The sequence below is a fragment of the Schistocerca cancellata genome, chromosome 3 (assembly GCF_023864275.1).
Source record: "Schistocerca cancellata isolate TAMUIC-IGC-003103 chromosome 3, iqSchCanc2.1, whole genome shotgun sequence".
In the NCBI taxonomy this organism is placed as follows: Eukaryota; Metazoa; Arthropoda; class Insecta; order Orthoptera; family Acrididae; genus Schistocerca; species Schistocerca cancellata.
In genome coordinates this window covers 444,410,204-444,433,408 of record NC_064628.1, presented here as the reverse complement: position 1 = coordinate 444,433,408, position 23,205 = coordinate 444,410,204, and the positions used below count along the sequence as shown (strand labels likewise).

At 42.0% G+C, this 23,205-nt stretch overlaps 1 protein-coding gene across 7 annotated transcripts in view; it reads left to right on the top strand.

Annotated features, from left to right (window-relative positions):
- Positions 1-23,205, top strand: part of LOC126175202 (cytochrome P450 4d2-like) — a 160,743-nt gene that overhangs the window by 131,640 nt on the left and 5,898 nt on the right. The window lies entirely within an intron of this gene.

The following is a 23,205-nucleotide window of genomic DNA, read 5'->3' as shown; positions in this document are numbered from 1 at the left end:
TAAGGTATAGAATGTGGTTGGCAGGTTGAGCGCTGGCCTTTTCCAGCTGAGAGTAAGTTGAGGTGCAAGAAAATTTTCCTTCAATTCTTGATTTCAATTTTCATGAATATGCACTTTTTTTCGTCTTCGGTGCCTTACGCGATGTGGAACACGTGACGCTTTGAGAGTGACCCGGCACCAGACGTCAGAACATGAACAGGGTCGAGCAGTGTGGCGTTGGTAGCAAGACGGAGTGAATCTTTGCAGAGGCTGGAAGACATTTAGAAAGCGGAAACGCTCTTGCTCTAAAACAAGGATCTGAATAACTAATATGACCTATCTGACTGCTACTAACAATACCACTGGCTGACAACATTTCAGGCATACCAAACACATTTGATTGAATGATTTAAGACTTAAGGAAAAATGCGTACTACTAAACACCACTAAATAGAAAATTCAAGAAATGACTTTCTGAGCTCAATAAACATTAAACGACGAGGCACCAACACACTTGTATTTGGTATGTTATTGTACGCACACAATCAGTGCACGCTACTTTACACAACTGTACCCAGGGGCTGACATTAGTAAAACCGAGGGATAAGCACAGTGGTTAGCACACTGGACTTGCCTTCGGGAGGACGACGGTTCAAACCTGCTTCCGGTCATCCCGATTCACGCAAATGCCGGGGGATTCCTTTGAATGGGCACGGCTGGCTTTCCTCCCCGTCCTTCCCTTATCCGATGTGTCCGATGACCTCAGTGTTTGGTCCCCTCAAAAAAAAAAAAAAAAAAAAAAAAATTGTTCAAATGGTTCTGAGCACTATGGGACTTAACATCTTAGGTCATCAGTCCCCTAGAACTTAGAACTACTTAAATCTAACTAACCTAAGGACATCACACACATCCATGCCCGAGGCAGGATTCGAACCTGCGACCGTAGCGGTCACACGGTTCCGGACTGAGCGCCTAGAACCACGAGACCACCGCGGCCGGCTTTTGGTCCCCTCGCCTCAACCAACCAACACTCGCAAACACACAGGTTCAAATTTTAGAGTCCGCACAGTGTATGGTGGGCCGTCCGCAGTGACCAGTTTTCGTCCAAACCGCTGGGCGAGCTCACTCGTTTGTTCAGACAGGGAGGCCGACAGTGTTTGCCCCCTTTCGGTCGGTCAGCCATGACAGGATCGAGTCAAACGCCCTGTAATCTTTCTCAAACGATTTCAAAGAAAATATTTTCTAAAAAATTTCATTTTTGTGTAACTTAAAGTTTCACATGTCAGCCTCATGGTGATGTGCCCATCGCTTCGTTAATGCTCACAACTACTGTGATATTTGCATGGAAGTAACACACTGCGCGAAATTCAAGAAAGTTTGCAATGAAAAGTAGGGCCACCATTATTTTGCATTTGATACATACTACATAACAAGTTTCTGTATACAAAATTTAGCTAACGTATTGAATATTTCCTTAGACTTGGGTGGAGCTCTACATCTGATCAGTTATCTCAAGATTGATGACAGACACATACTTCTCATCGCGTGCGCCAGCAATAAAGCCAGAGTGAAATATCAATAACATTCATTGTATTTCATAAACGGTTTGAGATGCCGAAGTGAGATTTTGGCAAATGATAGCACACAAAGAAAAGAGTATTTTGCCATATGGTTATTATGATGAACTTCACTATCTACCGTATTTTTCCACTAACTGCAGAGTTTTTCGATGAAAGAATGTAAATTTTAAGGACCATCGATAGCTGGTGAAACGAGAAATTCTGTGGGTTTTGGTACAACATACCTGAAGACATTACCCATTAATTTTTGTGCTGAGGATGAATGTCTTCGTAAGCTACTGACGCTAATTTTCCTCAGTACCTCAGTTAAGAAACGAACGTAAGAAATCATTGTTTCAAAAGTCTCTTACAAGTGCGTCTGCACAACATGTTAGTGAGGTGACATTGTGCAAACTCCGCTGTGTTTGTTAAAGGAAGTAAATTTTAACACGTTAACAAGACAAATGTGTAGGTTTTCTCAAAGTTCACCACATTAGACACTTCTCTGAAAGTTACGAGTGATTAACAAGCCAGGTGAAAATAAATCGCTACTGTTATTGCATTTTCAGCAGAATTCTTTTAAGATACCAGCTGAAGTAACGGTGGGAGTAGATCTTTCAGAATGGTCACCATGCAAGTGCGGACGTGGAGGAGCTCCACTTAGTATTTACAAAAAATGTGAGTGTAGGCTTCAGTTTAGAACGGCATTTCCACTCCAACACTCTCCATTTCCCCTACAGTGGCTGCTTGTAACTCCCATCACTTCTGCTCTCTCCATGGGTGCCCTGCTAATTACACATCTACCAGCTACGTTATTCTGAATGGACTCTACTACAGCTTATTAATAAGAAACTGCAGTGTGTCCCATACGTAATTGATACTCTTCGGGTACCAGTTAATCACCTGTAGTCGAACTGCTTGTGAAGGTGCAACTCTCTCTCGAAAGCTGGCTACACTGCATTTTATTGGAAAGTTAAGGGCAGCTGTGAATCATGCGTCAGTTATTGTAAGAAGCTTGTGCTGTTGACTTGTTGCAGAAATGAGGCGGTTTGCATTAGAACATGGAACTGATATTGTGGCGTGTTACGTAATGACGGGCTCCACCAAGGATGTAAAGAAATGTTTCAAGCGAAGTATTCTGTTAGGAAACTCCACACGACCAGCATTACTCAAGTTCTGTAGAGGAAATGGGGGGCTGTAGAATCCGTCCAGAATGTACAGAGCAATAGCCGACCGACAGAGAGGATCCCTGGAATTACAGACAGAATTTTCATGGACATTACGAGGAGTCCCCGAAAGTTGATAAGGAGATTACTGCACCACCTTGATGTATCTCGTACATCGTATCGTCGTGTACTAAACGGTATGAAATTAAAAACCTATCATAAGAGTGTGTTACAAGAGTTGAAATTTGCGGATCATGAAGAAAGACTTCATTATTGTAAGTGGCTGTCAACATAAATTGCTAAAGGTTACTTGGACCCCGTGTTTTACTTCTATTCAGATGAGGCCTGGTTTCATTAGTCAGGTTACATAAACTCACACAGTTGCAGATTCAGGTCGCAGTCAACCCATACATTTGGCACGGAGAAGCTCTCCACTCAAATGGGAGTTTGGTTTATGTTGCATGGCATGCGAATTTTTGGCACCATATTTTTCAATTACACCTTAAATAGTGCCACATATCTAGAGATCTTCGACCCCTTCTATGCACAATTAACAGTCTCAGAGAAGCTGTATGCTGTATTACAACAAGATGCAGCAACCGCTCACACTCCAACCGAAGTATGTCCCCCACCACCAATGTCTTTTCTGAAGACAGACTAGAGGCCTCTGGCCTCTGGCCCCTAGATCCCAAGACTTAATATTGTGTGTTTTTTTATTTGTGGGGTACACTAAAAAGGAAAGTGTATGCTGACAATCCTCGCACGATAGACGATCTCAGACCGGACGTTACTAGAGAAATTGACAACATCATGCTTGCAGAACTACAGTGTGTTGCTGTGAAGTCATCACACGAAGTCAGCAACAAAGTCCATGCCCACCACTTACAGCACCTCTTATAAACAGGGAACTACATGTTTTTAACGTCGCTGTTGTCTTTTGTTTTTTAGTTACCGTGTTGTTACTTTAATCTCGGGCGTGAGGCGTAATAGTTTTGTGTGGGACACCCTGTACATCCATAGCAGAGTTAGTTATCTATATAAGGCAGTTATTGCCATATACATGGCTAGCAGTGAAGATACTGTGAATGCTGTAGCAGCCACTCACTAAGCTACACCTGAGCTACTGTACTTCTTAATCCAGAGCTACCATATGAGTTAGTTTTACTTACGATGGCAGCGTCACTTACCCCAATGGCGATAGTCGTTTATCATGAGATACTACTCACCCATGGAGCGGTAAGCCACTTATGATAAATGGCCCTAGCCATAGCTTAATCCACAATTCGAATTTACGTCAGGAATTTAGCCCTATTATAACTAGACGGCACTAGCCTGATCAGCACTGACTGTAGCATACCAGCATACGGCAATAGCCTTGCCATAATCAGAGTGTCAACCCTGGTTTAGCGTTTGGTACAAGAAAACCCGCTCCAGGTATAATCTTCACTGTACAGCGCTCATCCTACTACACATTGTTCCTTACTACTGAATTTAATGCTCAAACACACGATGACATTACACAACTCAGACACTGGTGAACCCAAGGCACCCACTTAAAATATGTACTCAAACGTCCATTCAATAGATACAGACAACAAGATTAAGGAACAAAACGCACAACGAGAATACTCAAGCCTAACAGTCAACAGCACAAGGCAACAACGTAACTACTATAGAGCCGCACACAATCGTCCAATACATGAACAGCTCATAAAATTAGGAAAAACCCATCATACACAGCCAGACGAATCGCACTGCTTGTGTGGGGTGGCTCTCGCAAGCCACACGTCCTTGGAATACCGAAGCGGGAGCACACCCGATCTAGTAACCGTTCAACAACAGTAAAGCAGCAGTGCATGTTCTGATCCCATTAACGATCCTATCCCTAGTTCACTGACAGGATAAGACTTCTGGGATCGGCTTCAACTACGACATCTATTGGGGTTTTGCACATCGGACATTTGCGAAAGTGGGAAAACCAAGGTCATCATTTCACTATATCAATACGAGGCCAGATAACAATCTAGGCCGATTGTGTGTTTTTAAAAAGGCGGGAAACCTCCTACCAACCGAAATGAAATTCCCCTTCCCTTCCCTCACCTCTCCCTCTACATACTGTAAATCCACTAGTCATTTGAGTTCTGTATTAGTGAGAGGATCATGTATGTTTAGGATCAACTTGTAGGTATTTTCGATAAATTATAATAACAAATTAATAACAGGATTTTAATAACAGTAGCTTCTTCTCAACCCCATCCTCCTTTTCCTTCTCTCTGCAGAGCAATTACATTACCCTCCTCATAATTCGTGCTCTGTACCCTACAGTAACAGCTCGTTCCTCGTAAACAATAACAGTAATATAACAAGTATCTTGTTTGTTAAGTACATTTTTTGTATTCAGTGTTATGTTTTACATTATATTATTTTCTTGAACTTCAATAGAAAACTTATATACAAACAGGGACAAATCTTAAATACAAAGTGAGAAATTACCAGTAAAGAATCTGTATTCTACTACGTTCCCCAGTCATTTTTCCGATTCGTTACTGACATACCTTTTTTAAACAATCCAGTTACCTTTTCAAAGCACTGAGTTTGTCGTACGATGTATACATTTCACTAGACTAATTGGCTAATTGGTGCTACTAACTCTCTGTCCCTCTCTGTCTCTCTCTCTCTCTCTCTCTCCCTCTCTCTCTCTCTCTCACCCCCTCTGTCTGTCTCGCACGCATACACACACACACACACACACACACACACACACACAGATAGTGCACAATGACACATGCAGTGACTACTGACTTACAAAGATCGGTGACAAACGGTTCCTACTACTAATCCACACACATATACTCTGGAAATTCACCCACTCTATTACTAACACTATCACGAATGTGAGTAGTATGATTATGGGCTGGCTCTGATCCTGTTCCCACAGATGAACCATTTGTCATCGTGGTGGGAAATACCAACTTAAGCTGCGATACAGGATGTGTCACGTGGTTTTGTGATCCATAGACTACTTGATGCACGAATTGCGGAGGTTGAGGTGTGAGGTGGGGCACTACCAACATCATTGAGTAATCCTTGTAATCATCAATCTTTAAAGTCATTATGACCACATGATGCCTGTATTTGGATGTCAGTATGGTATGGGGTACGTTTTTTATCTAAGTCACACATACTATGCAATGTGTAAGGCATTCACCTCGTTCATCAGGGCGATAATAATCTTGTTGTTGTAATAACATTAGGATTATCAGCTGCATATCAGGAAGTGTCGAATGCATTGGGATGGTACCACTTTCCAAAAAAATAAGTTGTATACTGACTTTTAAGAAATTATTTACAGAATCACACATTCAGACAGACCTCTTTTCGCTATTGACATCTATATAATCCTTCAGCCAGCGTTAGTGAAGGAGGTAATGGGTTCACCTTGACAATGTGCCACAGGGGCTAGGAGACACTCGAAATTCACATAAATGACAAAGGGGCAGCACTCCTGATGGTGAGCATTCTTTCCACACATACCAGTTCCTAGCTAGGGCAGTCAATTTGATGCTGTGAAAAACACTCGCTTGTAGTAAACACGTTGAGGAATTTATGGCAGAAATGTCATGTCCCTTTAATTTTTCTCGGTTGTGCGGAAAGTAGGTGCTTTACATCCAGACAAACAGTTGTGACCAAAGAGATAAAAAGAGGCAATATCAAAACCAGAGGGATGAGAACTGAAGAAGCCTGCACCACGTTTTCAGAAGTGAAATCAAAGGGCTGTGGTACGTGACAGTACATAAGAAAATTACGAAATTGCTGCTGTTAACGTTTATTAATAATATTATTTCTGAGTACATTGCACTGATACTTCATATACACTTTCTGTTGTATTAGTAACTTTCATATAAATATTGTAACACGAGATGTCACTAGTGGAAGAGTTAGAAGTGAAAGATACTACTGTCTGCAACATTTAGTTTAGAACACATCTTCGTGTAATTTGGTACACGTTTTTCTACAGAAAACTTTCAAAGAGTAACAGTAATTTCATAGACGAACGTTTACAGCAATGTTACGTTATTTTCAATTGTATGTATCATTCAGTTCACATTCGAAGCAAAAATTGTGTTTCACTGAGCAGGGAGCACCGCCTCACAAAAGAAGTATACTACACTTACGACCTAAGGCACGCAGGCAGTTGTATACGCACAAATCAGATTACTCGGCTTATGTATAGTTACGTATAGAGAAAAACTGTAGAAAATTATGTAGTAAATCGCCCCCTTACATTTTTTTTAGTTTATTTATAATATATGTACGTAATTGCATCAAAACACTTGGAGACTTGCCCAGTTTCTAATATGAGTCATCTGAATTTACTACGCAATTTTAGATTTTATTACGAAAATTGCGTTAAATAAGTAATAGAACGGTTAAATTAGGGGGAAAGTAAACATTAAGCTCTGCTACAGGTCTGTGTCACCACAACCAAAATTTCACGGGGAGGGGGGCGAGTGGCGGCGTCCGATATCGCATTTTAGCTCCATAACTACCCTTCTGCATTTGATTTCTAAGTTTCAGTATTAGATCAGATTAATTTACACCTTGTATATTATACCTTGTCTACGGAAATACCAGAAATTATAATTCAAAATATGTAACTACTGTTGTATGTCCAAAGTTTGGAAAATTCTTGTCCACATACAAAATCGTACCAAGATTGACTCACAGAGTAGTTTGTGCTTTATACTTTACTTATAAAGGGCTCCTATTATAATTTGAAGTTAAAATTTAAAACAAAAAACTATCAGTTCACTGGGAATTATTGACCTTTTCTCCCATAATCCATACTTTCTAATGTGAAAGCAAACTTCATTTAGTTTCCAGACAGCAACAGAACCGGTTATTGGGGTAATGCCTATCGCAACTGTAAAAAAAAAAAAAAAAAAAAAAAATGAATCGTACGAAAAAGACATAATCGACCACACTTTCAAACCAGCAACTAAGTTTTCCATCACAAAAAAAGCTGGCGATCTTAGGCTCCTGGCATTTCGGAAGTGCTACTAAGTATGATGCAGACATTTGTCAGTTTATCCATCATCACAAAACTCTTGGAATACCATATGTATAGAAGAATGTGTGTGAAACAAGCTTCATTACACAGGTAAACAAATAGATAACTGTACACAAAACACAGCAGAATTACAGAACACAATATATAAGAATAATTGTACCTTTTTTCTAGACATGTGCGTACATTTATATTGTGAACACATCGCGGGTACGATTCCGAAAACAAACTCAGCAATTATGTGGCTTACAAAACCATACACGAACTCTCTATCTTTAAAAAGAACCATGGAAAGACTTCCTACAACATGACAACTAATAGTATGGCATGACACTGCAGGGAACGCTGAATAACATGTCACACTCTCCCTATGTATTCCTCTCTTTGGTTGCGAGTCACTCTCAGAGAATAGCAATAAACCGTCAAATACACCTATAAAAGATAAAATTTTTGCACATTTTATTAATGACTAAATGAATTATCACTTAACTTGAATAATTATCCAGAATAAATGTTATTCATTAAAGGATATTAAGATACGCATTATGAGGTGTAGTGATAATTGTAAACACGTCTGCATGAAACTACTCATCAAGAAGTTATTTAAAAAGATAAAGGTTAAATCTCTGCCTACTTACTTGGTAGATTTTATTAATGGTAGGTTTTATTAACATTTGCGATGTTGAAACGGGGCGTGAGTCGTGCTTGGGTAGCCGCCGGCACGATAGCTCAGCGTGTTCGGTCAGAGGGTTAGCAGACCTCTGTAATAAAAAAAACTCAGTTAATCGATCAACAAAAACTTAAACGGATGTCTTACGACGTCCGCCCCGTGCAGATGCAACGAACAAAAGCGAACAAAATGAGACTTAAAAAAAATGGTAGCTCAGTTGGTAGAGCACTTGCCCGCAAAAGGCAAAGGTTCCGAGTTCGAGTCTCGGCCCGGCACACAGTTTTAATCTGCCAGGAAGTTTCATGTGAGCGCACACTCCGCTGCAGAGTGAAAACCTCATTCTGGAAATTTGCGATGTTTTCTGTTCAGTGAAGACCGTTATTCAAATACATTGTGGCGTTGTATTTCACTGAGAGACCAGAGCACCCAGTAGTGGTAAAGGCAGTAGTGTTGATGCTTATTGTCTATTTTTAACTATCGAAATAATTAGCCAGCAATGTTACATGATCTGCTATTTTAATTGCAGTGGATGCTTTAAGTATATTAGAAATGCTTAGAATTTTTCCTTGCTATTACACATATTATAATCTTCCCTGAAAATTCAAGTTCTCTTGTTTCACATCACCTTTGAACGAGAGCATTGTCAGAGAGGGCAGATAAAATAATAATAATAAATAAATAAATAAATAATTTTCTTTTGATCACCAGTCACGCTGTCGACCATGACATGACCTTATACTCCAGTAAATTATTGCATACTGCCCTTCTGTGTTCAACAAAAACCCCATTATCGAGTTGGAAGGAGTGTACATGGGCAAGAGAAGAATCCATATTCGTTGTGAGGGAGACATCTAATTACGACTACTGTCGCTGAAAAGTGAAACTTAGAAGTTTCCTTTTATTGGCTGATAGTTCCCTGCATCTAGTTTTGCTTACTGTAAATTTATATGTGGAGAAAATTTTCAGTTCACGCCATGGAACAAATTGCAATATGCTGCAGTTTGCTAAGTGATGGTAATTTGTGAGTAGAGCTGCATGAGCAAGAGGTGCTCTTAGGTTATCTATAGGTCTTGGAAGTCATTACATGTCATTGGTTAACTTAAATCTTAACGCTGTAGTATTTCAAATAGTTATCCTAGCATGCAGGAAAGAATTAAAATTCTTATTTTTCCAAAAAAAGGAATCTGACTAGCAGGAATCCCTAACAGCAGCACTGGTTAGTCAAGTTATGCAATGATGAGTAAGCTAAAAACTCTTACATTATACAGAATGAGACTAAGAAAGAATTATTAAATATATTAGAGCAGTCCTTTAAGGTTTAGTAAGGCTTAGCAACGAAAAGTAAAAGAAACTTCCAAAGGTCAGGAACAAATTATCGTAGAAAAATTTAAGAAACATTAGGAGTCTATTAAAGACAAAACGGCCCTATGGATTGCTATAAAAGACAGACTGATGCTGTACCTGAACATAAATGTCGAACATCTAAAAAGGAAACGAGTAGATACGTTGGCGAAAGCATTGGCAACACACTTAGGCACCAACTGCCTATTGGCTTCTGTCTCGAGTTCTTCGGCCGCCGTTCGTCTGTTTATTTTACTGACGTTTCGCCAGCACGAGTGGCTGGCAATGTCAAAGCTTCAAGCTGCATTGTTGGTGGTGAACTGGAGCCGAGCTAGTGGCCGCAGAGTATGTACCTGGCGCTCCAACATCCGATTGTGATTTCCCATCAGTAGAATTTTTCATCTTTGTTTTTTCAATTTCTATGTATCTCCCTTTATCTTTTCCCATTAATAATAGTCACTGCGGTTTTACTCTTACAAATTTCTTCAGTATCCCCCACTTGATAGGATATGTATGAACCATGTACAATTCGTAATGCCTGCTACTGGCAGAGAAATGGAAATGTAAACTTTCGCTCCATCAGTTTTCATCGATACTGTGGCTACCTTGAAATTAAATGGCAAGTTCTTGTGCTCGGCCAAAGCCGACTCCAGCTGTAGATCCTCTGTACTTTCCTTAGACCCTCTAAATACTGCTGTGGCGACATCACCCTAGCTGACGTCGTGCAGCCTGCTACTTAGCCTACTGTAATACTATTACTTTCCCTCGTGCTTCCCAAACACTACCTTCTAAGGACGGCAACCATTATGTCATTACTACTTCCCTATCGAAGACTTCTACTTCGGTTTGTAATTCCCTGCCTCTTCTGCAGCTCTGGCATACCGCACTGCTTCTCTAGTCAGTTGCCGTAGTAGTCGTGTGTTATTAAATACGCCCTTCTCTAAACTCGCTATCTACATAGTGTGCCAATCACTCACTGCTTTGTTCCCTTTCTCCCACTGCTTAATCGCTTCTAGTTTGTCGTTCTCCCTTCGAATGTCATCCTCATCAGCATTGCCAAATGTTGTATTGATAATCCGACCTCAAGCATCGATCCAACCCGTCTTCTTTCGCTAATGTTGAATAACCCCAAGCACCTGGTTTATCTCACTCCTTAATTTCTCGTACGCTCCATGCACTCTCTCAAATACCCAGCAATTTCTTTGGGTATCCCGTGCCTTCTGTTCACTGACAGAATTTGTGGAATGCTTCTTCCAATCCTCTCACCTCGTTACGCATTTCCCATGCCTTGAATACCATCTGTATCGCCCAGCGATGATTAGTAACCACTACGTCAACCTGCTTGGAGAACAGCACGTCCCCTTCCAGGTGCTCGTTTTGTAACGCTTCCACCCAAACGAAGAACAGTAGTCCCGCTATGAACAGCATCGTCTCGCCTTCTCTGCGTCTCACCTACGGGCAGGAATACATATTACTTTCCTCCCCATTAAATTCATTGTTGCTCCGCAACTGCTTATACTAATTACACTAACTCTGTACCTAACCATAAAAATATTAAATGCCTATCTCCTGGGCCTTAATCCACAAGAGTTCCTCGTTACCGTTTCATTCACAACCTCTTGCTTGTCTTACGAAGCCTTTCTCCTCACTCTTCCTTTCTGGTGTGAATCTCCTATCCCTGGAATAAATTCTGGACTCCCATCAAAAGGTTTCAGCGCCCTTATATGTCCAACTCTCGTTCTCATCGGCAATTGATTTTTAACATTTATTGGCGACATGGTCTGTACAACTTGGTATGGATCCTGATATTTTGCAAAAAACTTCTTTGTCTTTCCCTTCGGCGTATACGTAGTTGATAGCAGCACCCACTGGCCAACCTTTTATTACGGCATTCTTGCCATACAGGCCACTGCTTCTTCCTGTTCCTCTAGTAGTCTTGTATTTGTCCTCCGTACTCTATTCCAAATTTCTCTTATCACTTTGGCAAATTCCGTAACAGACTCTCCACTCTTGCCTTTCCTCGTTTTCATTATGTCGAATGGTGGTGGCATTTTACGACCATGAACTACTTCTGTATTTGTATGCTGTTTTGAGCTGTAGGCAGAGACGGCATACTTTAAATGGACTTCCAGCTGGTGTGACGTATCTCAACGCAGTATCCAAGCGTCTTTCCGTTTGTTCTATGCACTCTTTCAGTTCTTTTGTTGCCTTATGGATAGCGAGGGCTCGATCTTAATTTCTTCATGTTCAGTAACCCACACAATTTCTTGAATTGATCTCACATGAAATCCGTTTCCTAGTCTGTTACTGTTGTTTCAGGTACTCTAAACGCCAGTATCCTTTTATACACTAGTGCTTGTTCCACTGCTGCTGCCTGCTGATTTGACATCGTGGCCGTTTCTACGTATCTTGAAAAATGATCTGTGATTGTGCGTACGTTCTTATCCCCTGCAGGTGTTTTACTGAATGGACCTCAAACATCAATCCCCAGAAATTCGAATGGTGCCAAGCTTCAGGTAACCTCCTCCTTATTCGACAAAAATCTGCTTTCTGTGCACACTGTATAAAATTATTCGCATACTGGTTTACGTCCGTCTGCCTATTCTTCCACCAGTACCTTTCTGACTCCCTTCTGTTGGTAGATTTGCAGCCTGCATGACCCACTAATACTTGATAATGAGCTTCTTGTAGTACTCTATTCCTTTGCTTCACTGATTTACTACTCATGGTCCGAACTTGGTTTCTGCATAGCAATCCATCCTCCATACAAAAAATGGCTCTGAGCACTATGGGACTTAACTTCTGAGGTCATCAGTCCCCTAGAACTTAGAACTACTTAAACCTAACTAACCTAAGGACATCACAAACATCCATTCCCGAGGCAGGATTCGAGCCTGCGACCGTAGCGGTCGCGCGGTTCCAGACTATAGCGCCTAGAACCGCTCGGCCACCTCGGCCGGCAGCATACAAAACTGTGACTATTTAAAATACTACTTACATTCGTCATCCGCACTCTGTGCAGTTCGCCACTCCTTATGCTCATTACCCCAATATGTAACACTGCTACCTTTCTACTCAGGCCATCCGCATTTCCATCCTTATTACAAGATTTATATGAAATCAAATTCACTCAGTCTTAGTGCCCATCGCGTCAACCTACTAGATGGATCTTGCAACCCAAGAACCATTTTAATACCGCTTGATCTGTTATTTTTCCCGTATAGGTAACATCTGAAATATTCGATTCGATAAATAAGGCTTAACACCTCTATATCCCTTGTGGGATAATTTCTTTCTGCAGAATTTACTTGGCTTGACGCGTAAGTTACATGATGTTCTACGCCTTCTACCTCTCGTGACAACACACAGAAAAGTGCATGGTTTGATGCATCAAATGATAAAGCAAGTTCTCTATAAAAATCAGGAAATACCAATATTGGACTCGATGTTAAAGCTTCTTTCACCTGCTTAAAGGCATGCTTCTTTACAGATTCTGCGACAGAAAATTCACGTGTAGTTCTGTTTAATATTGGTCTGTCTTAACCCCATCTTTACTTATGAAATGACCTACTGTATGTATGCCACCTCTTCCATCACAAAATTACTCTTTTCCGTACTCAATGTTAGGAATACCTTGGCCACTAACACCTTATTCTTACCCAATCCTCTGCTTCTAAAACTATTACTTCCTCTTACCTTACCCACATCGCCTAGAGCCTGGCGACACTGCCTCATTCAACTACCACTGAAACGTCTTGCACCAAATGCAAACCTTGTCCATTTACCCCGCATTTCAGCTGACAAATCCATCTCCTCGGGCTCTGTAGCTAACCACACTGCTGTGTGCAAATCCATCGGGTCCCTGTCAGTACACCTCTTGATATTTGCGCATGAAACCCTTTTTGAAAAGCTTCGAGCGTCCTCTGTACAGCTACTTTGCAAAATAATTTCATTGACTGCAACATCCTGTCAGCCTGTCACAATTCATAGTTACATCCGTTAATTTTCCTTATCATATCCGCATATTGTTCCACAGTTTCCGTATTTCTCTTAGTTACTACCCCATTGTTCCCTATAGTGTCTGGCACTATTCCATTTCTTATATTTCTGGATTAACCCTTCTTCAAATTCTTAGCACGTTGTAGCTTCCTTAAGAGCTTATGTATACCCTACATAAGCTTTAGCTTCCCCTATTTTATTAGTCTCAATTTTGCAACATTCAATAGTTCCTTATCACACCAACCTTTCGTCTCAGTCAGATTTCCAAGGTGTCCTACAAAGGCCTGTGCAACCTTGGTTGCCTTACTAGAAAGAGGACCAATTAAAATTGCAGCTGACAAATCTTCACACCATTTTGACAATCGCGATTCTAGCAACCCACACAGTTCTATATTACGGACTGTTAATTGTGCTACCTTTTCTAACAATATGCGTACTGCTTCTGGCTCTGATACACCTTGCATCTCTGTTTCTGTCGAAGCTTTGTTCTTAAAAACATTAATTTTCAGAACTAACACTCACAAGAGAAGAAAACGGAATATATTGATACAAATGTAAGCTTCCGTGACCATTGTCACAATCAGTAATTTTTTTCTGGGTTTGTGATTGCATTGCCAATACGTATAACTACAGACGTTTTGGTAACTCTTGAAAGTGACTTTCTTCAGGGTGTTTTTTTTTTTTACATTACCTTAATTCTTACGTCTAATCATGAGCCACCTCGACTCTTGACATTGCCTAGCCACATGCCCCCAACGATTACAAGTATAATATTTTACCGGACCGTATTCTGTACAGAGCACTGAGTGGTCTTCAGAGTTACATTGTGCATAACCAACACACACTACCAACCATGACTTCGATTACTTCTAAAACTAGACAAATCCATTGGTTCTCTACTCACAATAAAATCTATTTTACAATATGCACGACCATCAAACGTTTTCTCCATGACCAAAGCACAAGCAAAATTTTTATACTCACCATACTGTAGGCTATAGGTCCAAATGTTACTCAAAGAAGCTTGCGTCAATGACCTGAAACCAGTAATAGGTGACCACCAGATTTTCACTCCTTGAGAGTGAAATAAGATATCAGCGCAGTAGTAGATTTGTTTGACTAACTTCTTTAGTCTGGCTCTCGGCCATAGTACTTCAGGAAAAGCTTGATGCAGGTCTCCAGTTGCCACTCATGTGAAACAACAGATGTCCAGCTTCGCCGACAGCTCAAAGAGAGGGGCCAAGTGCAGTGTCAGTCAAATGCCTCAGTCAGCAATGTCTCTGGCTGTGACCCTGATGACAGCATGGCAGCCCAGCTGACAGATTTGTGGAGATGGCCGTGACCTCCCCCTTCCCCCCCATCTCCCTGCTCCAGAGGCAGCTCCTCTTGAGACTCAGGGCAGGCAGCCTCATCCTGTATTCGAACAGCAATCATCTTACTCTGGCTGTCACAGTCTCGTTGTGTAGGCTGTGATACTGAGACAAGAACACTTTAGTACATGAATGGCTGAGTACTTACACACTCCAGACTGTGTTCATCTAGGGCCTAAACCACATACTGTAAACATGTCCGTGAGCACTAGTGAGGAAAGGCTTCTGTCCTACCGCTACCATATTGCAGCATTGGCTGTTACAGTAGCGTACCCACCTAGCTCTGCTTCGCAGTGCCTGTGGGTTGTGTTTTGCTCCCCAATGCATGAAACTCATCCATGTCTGCAGCTGGAGTTGTTGCAATTCACTTTGGCGTACTCTATGACTGAAAACAGTCAGCACACTACAAAATTTGGCAACCAGAACGAAAAATTCTCCTATCGTAGCCCAAAAAGATGAATATGTCCCTGACAGAGATAGGAATGTACGAGAAGGAAACTAGTTTTTCAACTTACCTGGCATCTTATAAGACATTTCAATCAAAACACCTTGACTTATTCACCCTTTGTTATGAGTTACATGCATGTTTGTAAGAACAAACAGACACAAAATTATGTGCTTTTAGGGAGAGGGATGCATGTTCAATACGAAGTATTTTAGAGTAGGTGTGCATCTACAAACATCAAAGAAAGTTTTGCATCACCTCGGTTCTGAGAGTTCCGGAACCTGTACAGAAAATTGGAATAGAGATCAACACAAACATCATTTCCGCCCTTTTTATTGCTCATGAGAACCACACATTCCATATTGTACCACCATACAGCGAGACATTCAGAGGTGTTGGTCCATATTGCTGTAGACGCCGGTACCTCTAATACCCAGCACCACGTCCTCTTGCTTGATGGATGCCTGTATTCGTCGTAGCATACTATCCACAAATCCTCCAAGGCACTGTTGGTCCCGATTGTCCCACTCCTCAAAGGCGATTCGGCATAGATCCTTCAGAGTGGGTCGCACGGGGTAACCTTGCCCCAGTTCGCGTGGGGCTGCCCCCCCCCCCCCCCCCCCCGTCGGAGATTCGGCTTGGGCATGGGTGTGTGTGTTGTCCTTAGTATAAGTTAGTTTAAATTAGATTAAGTTAGATTAAGCAGTGTGTAAGCTTAGGGTTCATGTCCGGATAACATGATGGCCACTGTAGTCGAGCGATGTCGTTATCCTAAAGGAAGTCAGTCAAAAGATGTGCACCATGGGGGGCGAATTGTCGTCCATGTAAACGAATGCCTGGCAAATATGCTGCCGATATGGTTGCACTATCGGTCACAGGATGGCATTCATGTATCGTACTGCCGTTCTGCGCCTTCCATGACCACCAGCGGGATACGTCAGCCCCAAATAATGCCACCCCAAAACAGCAGGGAACCTCCACCTTGCTGCACTCGCTGGACAGTGTGTCTAAGGCGTTCAGCCTGACCGGGTTGCCTCCAAACAGGTCTCCACGATTTTCTGGTTGAAGGCATATGCGACACTCATCGGTGAAGAGAACCTGATGCCAATTCTGAGCGGCTCATTCGGCATGCTGTTGGGCCCATCCGTACAGCGCTGCATGGTGTCGTGGTTGCAAAGATGGACCTCGCCACGGACGTTTAGAGTGAAGTTGCGCATCATGCAGCCTATTGCCCACAGCTTGAGTCATAACACGACGTCCTGTGGCTGCACGAAAAGCTTTATTCAACATGGTGGTGTTGCTGTCACGGTTACTCCCACCATGATCCGTAGGTAGGTCATCCGCTGCAGTAATAGCCCTTGGGCGGCCTGAGCGAGACATGTCATCGACAGTTCCTTTGTGTCTGCATCTCCCCCATATCTGAACAACATCACTTTGGTTCACTCCTAGACACTTCCATTGTTGAGAGCCCTTCCTAGCACAGAGTAACAATGCGGACGCGATCTAACCGAGGATTTGACCGTCTAGGCATGGTTGAACTACAGACAACACGAACACGAGCCGTGTACTTCGTTCCTGGTGGAATGACTGGAACTGATCAGCTATCGGACCTCCTCCTTCTAATAAGCGTTGGTCATGAATGGTTGTTTACATTTTTGGGCGGGTTTAGTGACAGCTCTGACCAGTCAAAGGACTGTGTCTGTGATGCAATATCCATAGTCAACGTCTATCTTCAGTTCTGATAACTGTGATGATGCAAAACTTTTTTTGATTTGTGTATAATAGGATGTGTCCCACAATGGAGGCACATGCATTCTAAACTTATGACACATTGTGTCATACTGTATGACTTGACAAACGGCATGTTGCATGACATGATAGCAAGTTTATGTTATATGATATGACACCTCGTATCAAGGTACTTTACTTGACACGGTACATTATACTACAGATTTGGACATTAATAATATGTAAAAAAGCGCAAATATACCAAGATGTTATGATTTAAATGTCTTCGAAGCTGCCATATTCTTAGGAACGGTAGTTCCGTTCTTTTAATCCTTAACTCAGTCCAGGACATACTTGCCTATTTTGTGCTATGATAGGAGTATTTTTCATTCTGGGTTACATACTCGGTTAAGTAAACAAGATGCTTTCCCAGCACATACAGTTGGTCCTGTCACACCCTGCAGGTCGCACCTCTTTGGCGAACACTGTGGCGGTTAATCAAATTGCTAACAGTGTAGTGTCTAGGAATCTAGCATACTTGGTTCGCTAGACAAACAATCAAACAACTCATATTAATGAGTCTTATTACAACTAGACAAATACAAGTACTTATCTTTTATTACACAGATGTGTCACAATCAAAGGGTGACATACAACATCAACTGAACTGCAGTGACTGCTGATTTCTAACTGAGCTACGTAGAGATTATAATGAAGAGACTACGATGCATCAGCTAAAAAAGTGTCTATCTTTGACGGTGCTATCGAAGTCGGGCATGATACTTACGTCGTCTTCAACTGGGGGCCGCTGCTGTCGCACTGTGGTCCAGAAATGAGGTCCGTCAGTTTGCAATTGGCTGACCTCTTTTCACAGCTTTCTCTTTCCTTTCGTTCCCGACTGGCTTTCCTGCGCTGACTTTACGCCGTCAGACAGTACATCCTCCTTATTTTTCTTCTTCTTCTTCTCCTTCACCACTTCAGCCTCCTGCGATAAACCCATCCAGTTCCGTTATTTGTCCGTTGAGACTTCCGTTGTCTGCTCAGTTTTTCCCTCGACATAGAATCACATCGCTCGATTCCGTCATCCAACAGTTCCACCTTAGATTCATACATTTCGCCTTCTGTAGCAGCTGCCGTGTTAATGCTATCCAGTTCCGTTAAGTCTATGTTAATTGCTTTAATTTAACTATCAGAGTTTAAACCAATGATTGGCCAGTGTACCGTCCACTCAAAAGGAGTAAACTGCATGTGTGCACATTTGCCCATAGTCTATAATATACTGACACAATTACATATTTGTACACTTTCTTTTAAATAGAAACTCTTAGATGTTTCATCTGCATCGTCTGTCATTCAATACTCTCGTTTTATCAAAAATTGCTCTGAGCACTATGGGACTTAACTGCTGAGGTCATCAGTCCCCTAGAACTTAGAACTACTTAAACCTAACTAACCTAAAGACATCACACACATCCCTGCCCGAGGTAGGGTCAGAACCTGCGACCGTAGCGGCCGCGCGGTTCCAGACTGTAGTACCTAGAGCCGCTCGGCCACCCCAGCAGGCGAAAGTGATAATAAGTTTCGCATTATCCCTTACCAACTGCTTCAGAATCCTGCAGCATGTCTGACTCAAATAAAACAGGTCAACCTCATTATGACAGCCAAATCAAAAACGTTTCCGTATTTGATCCTAGTTTTCCACTGCAGCGTCATCAGATGTGAATACATTGTTAGGAATTACTTCTTGAGGCGGCTTGGTATCACTGCTTTTGATGAATGTCTGGTAGGTTACTCCATCAATGTGGAGCAGAATTTCCCACAATAGTTTGCTGTTGGTTCTGATATAGTGTTTTCGAAAAAATAGGATGAGGCAGCTAAGACAGGCCACCCCAAATACATACGGAATAAATGAATATATAAGGTCCGGTTTTGCTCAAGTTATAGCGGACAATATGGCAAATTTCGTGACATTTGAGTGTAATGGTTATCGCTTATAGCCACCGAACAACGGCACCGAATTTGCTTTTTTCTTAGGGAACTATAAACTTTTTCTGTGGCATTTGAAAGACAACTTCTACAACCTAACGGGTATAGGACTTTCGGAATTGATCAAATATTTACAAGCACCAGCACCGCAAATGACTGTCACATAGCCAGGAGAAGAGGTTCCACAACCATCTGCCTCATTATACGAAATATAAGCAAACATGTGACTCACGTATGATGGTTGTGTTTACAAGTGTGCTTGAAGCCCAACAGTCTGTGTTCTGTTATAGAAGCTTTTGTATCCCGCCTGGAAGGCGGCGCGTGAGTCTGCTCCTGTAAACTGACGAGTAGGCCGAATGTAGGAAGTGAGTAGGAGCAGAAAAAGGTGAAATGCTTCGGTACTGCGTATGGTTATAACTCTTTTACTTTGCGTACAGATGAGCACGTAGGCGCGAAGTCGTTCATCAATCAAATCTAACAGCGGCTAGAAGTTACAAAGGTAAAATCAGTAGTGGCTCGCCCACTATGAAATAGAAATAATGTCTACTCGGAATCAAATGAGCTGAATCTGGAGCGGCTCTCTTAGAGCACAGCGCCGGCTAGAGGGAGCTGTCGTAGGTGTCGGTGTCGGTGTCGTAGTGCCAACCTAGTAGAGCGCACCTACGTTGTGGTATCGTAGCTATCGATATCACAGAAGCGACCAGGCAACTTTCTCATAAAGCCCTAGAGACATTCACTATGTATACAACATTACAAAAACTGATAACTTCTATAGGGAATGTCGCCAAATTATTAGAGCAGCGGTGTAGTTGTTTGTTGAAGAGCAGCCAGATTGTGCCAAGCCCTCATGATTTCCAAATATTATAGAAATTGGAAGTGTGAAGAATAAAATTCGCGAAGCAAAGCGAAGAGCGATTGTTGAAAGGAATGAAACTAACATTTTATCAGCAGTGACACACAGTGCAAATGTCGCTAAGAGGTATCACGGAAGTACGAGAGAAAGCAATTAAACAAGTATTCTGCGAATATTACACTCCATCGGATTTCATCCTTCTTACTATTCACTGCATCTACCACTTCATTGCAATGACTTCTAAAATATTTACAAACCATGGACAAACCAGTCTTCGCAATATGCGCTAATCGTTAGATAAAAACCCAGTCTAACTTACAGAAGTGGATAAAAACAACGCTCTCGGTCTATCAAGGTTCGGTGCGTGTTCTTCAAAACCTGCATCATTGGTTCCTGCTTCATTGACGTGAATCTATATACACACAAGTATATGGAGTTCCTAAGATATGCATCTGCCACAGTTAGTGGAAGAATTCCACAGAAATTAAGGCAATCAGTCTGTCAGTGTAATACCAACACCACGGACGCCCCTCCCTTCCTGCGCGTGAAATGAGAAAACCCCATTAAGACAATATTTGAAGAGCGTCGGAATTATAGTTCACGAAACGCAAAATGGACTGAACACTCTCCTAACTTAACACCTCTACACTTTTACCTGAGGCGAAAATGAAAAAAAAGAGGTCTTTTAGGAAACAGCGAAAACTTCTAGAGGTATGAAGAGCCTCCGAATTAGTGCTACCATTAACTCCACATGAAATTGAACATTTCTCCAGAATAACTTTATAGCAAATAGCAATGCTCAACGTCACCATTTTGAGCACTTGGTATGACTGCCATGATAAGAAAGACATAAACTATACCCAAGTGCTTGCTTGGTATTTGGTAAAATACGGCAGACGTTTGTGGATCCTCTTGTCCTGATTATTGGATAATGCTTTGTGGTACTAATATCTTGATACTAATTTATCACGTCCCACACGTATTACGAGCTGTGGAAAGAAATGACAGGACACCAAGAAGGAATTATCCGAATGAGAGGAAAACCGGTAGATGTGATGTACATGCATAGACAAGCAAATGACTCAAATGATTAAAATTTCAGAAAATTTTATGATTTATATATATTTTTTTCAATAGAAAGAGCTTCAAAAATTGAGCAAGTCAATAAAGTGTTGGTTCACCTATAGCCCTTATGCAAGCAGGTACTCGGCTTCATATTTATTGATAGAGTTATTAAATGTCGTCCTAAGGGATATCGCGCCAAATTCTGTCCAATTGGTGCTTTAGATCGACAAAATCTTGAGCTGTTTGAAGGGACCTAGCCATAATGCTCCGGACGTTCTGAATTGGGGAGAGATCCGGTGACCTTGCTGGCCAAAGAAGAGTTTCGCAAGCACGAAGACAAGCACTACAAACTCACGAATTGTGGGCGGGAATTATCTTACTGAAATTCAAGCCCCGGATGGCTTGCGATGTGCTGTGTAATGTACTCCACGGATGCCGCCGATGAAAACGAAAGGTGTCCTGCTGTGTCCGAACCATCACTCCTGGTTGTCGGGCCACAGGGCTGGCGACAACTAGGCAACAGTTAGGTGTGTTGGCTGCTGTGCCATTTCCTTACACAGCCGGACCCCCTTGGTTGTCATCCGTGGCATCCACAGCGGCACTTCGACGACATTCTACGGCCGTTTTGTTGCCCTTCGTGGGAAGTCATCCCGGGCTTGCACTTCAGCAACATAACGTCCGCCTACACAGGGTGAGAGTTTGTTGTGCTAGTCTTCGTGCTTGCCAAACCCTGCCATGGCCATAAAGGTTGCCGGATCCCTCCCCAATGGAGAATGTTTGGAGCATTATGGGCAGGGCCCTCCAACCAGCACGGAATTTGACGATCTAAAGCGACGGTTGGATAGAATTTGGTGGCATGATATCCCTCAAAAGGACGTCCAATAACTCTGTCAATCAATGCCACGCCGAATAACTGCTCGTATAAGGGCCAGAGGAGGATAAACGCGTTATTGACTTGCTCAATTGATGCGATTCTTTCTCTTGAATAAATCATACGATTTTTCTGAAGTTGCAATAATATGTTTGTGTGTGCAGATATATCACATCTACCGATTCTCTCCCCCCCCCCCCCCCCCTTAGAAGCTTCTTTCAGATGCCTCACAAAAAGTATGCAGTTCCATTAGAATGAACAAATTCGATGTAATTTGGCGACTAAAGACGATAAAAGCTACCTGTGAACACCAGGGTGACATTCCTATGGATTTTTTCCTGTTTGATTACGTTAAGTCATTAGTTTATGAAAACCAAATAAAAACCGAAGAGGTACGACGTTGATTCGAATGTTGTCGTTGCATAATAGGCAATAGGGGTAGCTGGAAGACTGAGGCAATTCATATGTCGTCGTAGTGCATGCACTGAGACTGGCGATTGTAGGATGAAGATGAGCGACTGTAGTGAACGATAATTTTAGATTATTATATCTTCACAAGCCAGAGCGCTAACACTCTGCGTGCCAACGAAAGGAGTAACACTGCAGCCTCAAAACTCCATACTGTTCCTTACTTCCCAACTCCGAAGAGCGCATTCATGTCTATCGCTTTGGAAAAGGATACACAGACAATGGCCTAGTCGCTGCCTGTACATTATTTCAAGTCAGGAAACAATTGTAAACTATCACGCATCTCACATAACAGCATGAAGTCCGAAACACATTATAATCACCACCACATTCTAGCCTCCTCATCACCTACTCTTTCTCTCTCTCTCTCTCACTTTCTCTATCTCTCCCATTCTTTCCCGAATTCGCTCTCTCTGCCTAGCGTTCAGAAGGTAAGGACCCTTTGATTTCATTCCATTTTTCTGTCCATCTCGTCCTTCGGTAGTACAATCCGTACATTAAACAACTTTCTGTGTGTATAGTTGTCTCTAGGGAATCTTTCCCTCTATTTCTCCGTCGACTATTTTTTTCAATGATGTTGTTGTCTTAAGATTGTCCTAAGAGCTTTTCTCCTTAAGATGTGTTTTCAGAGAGATCT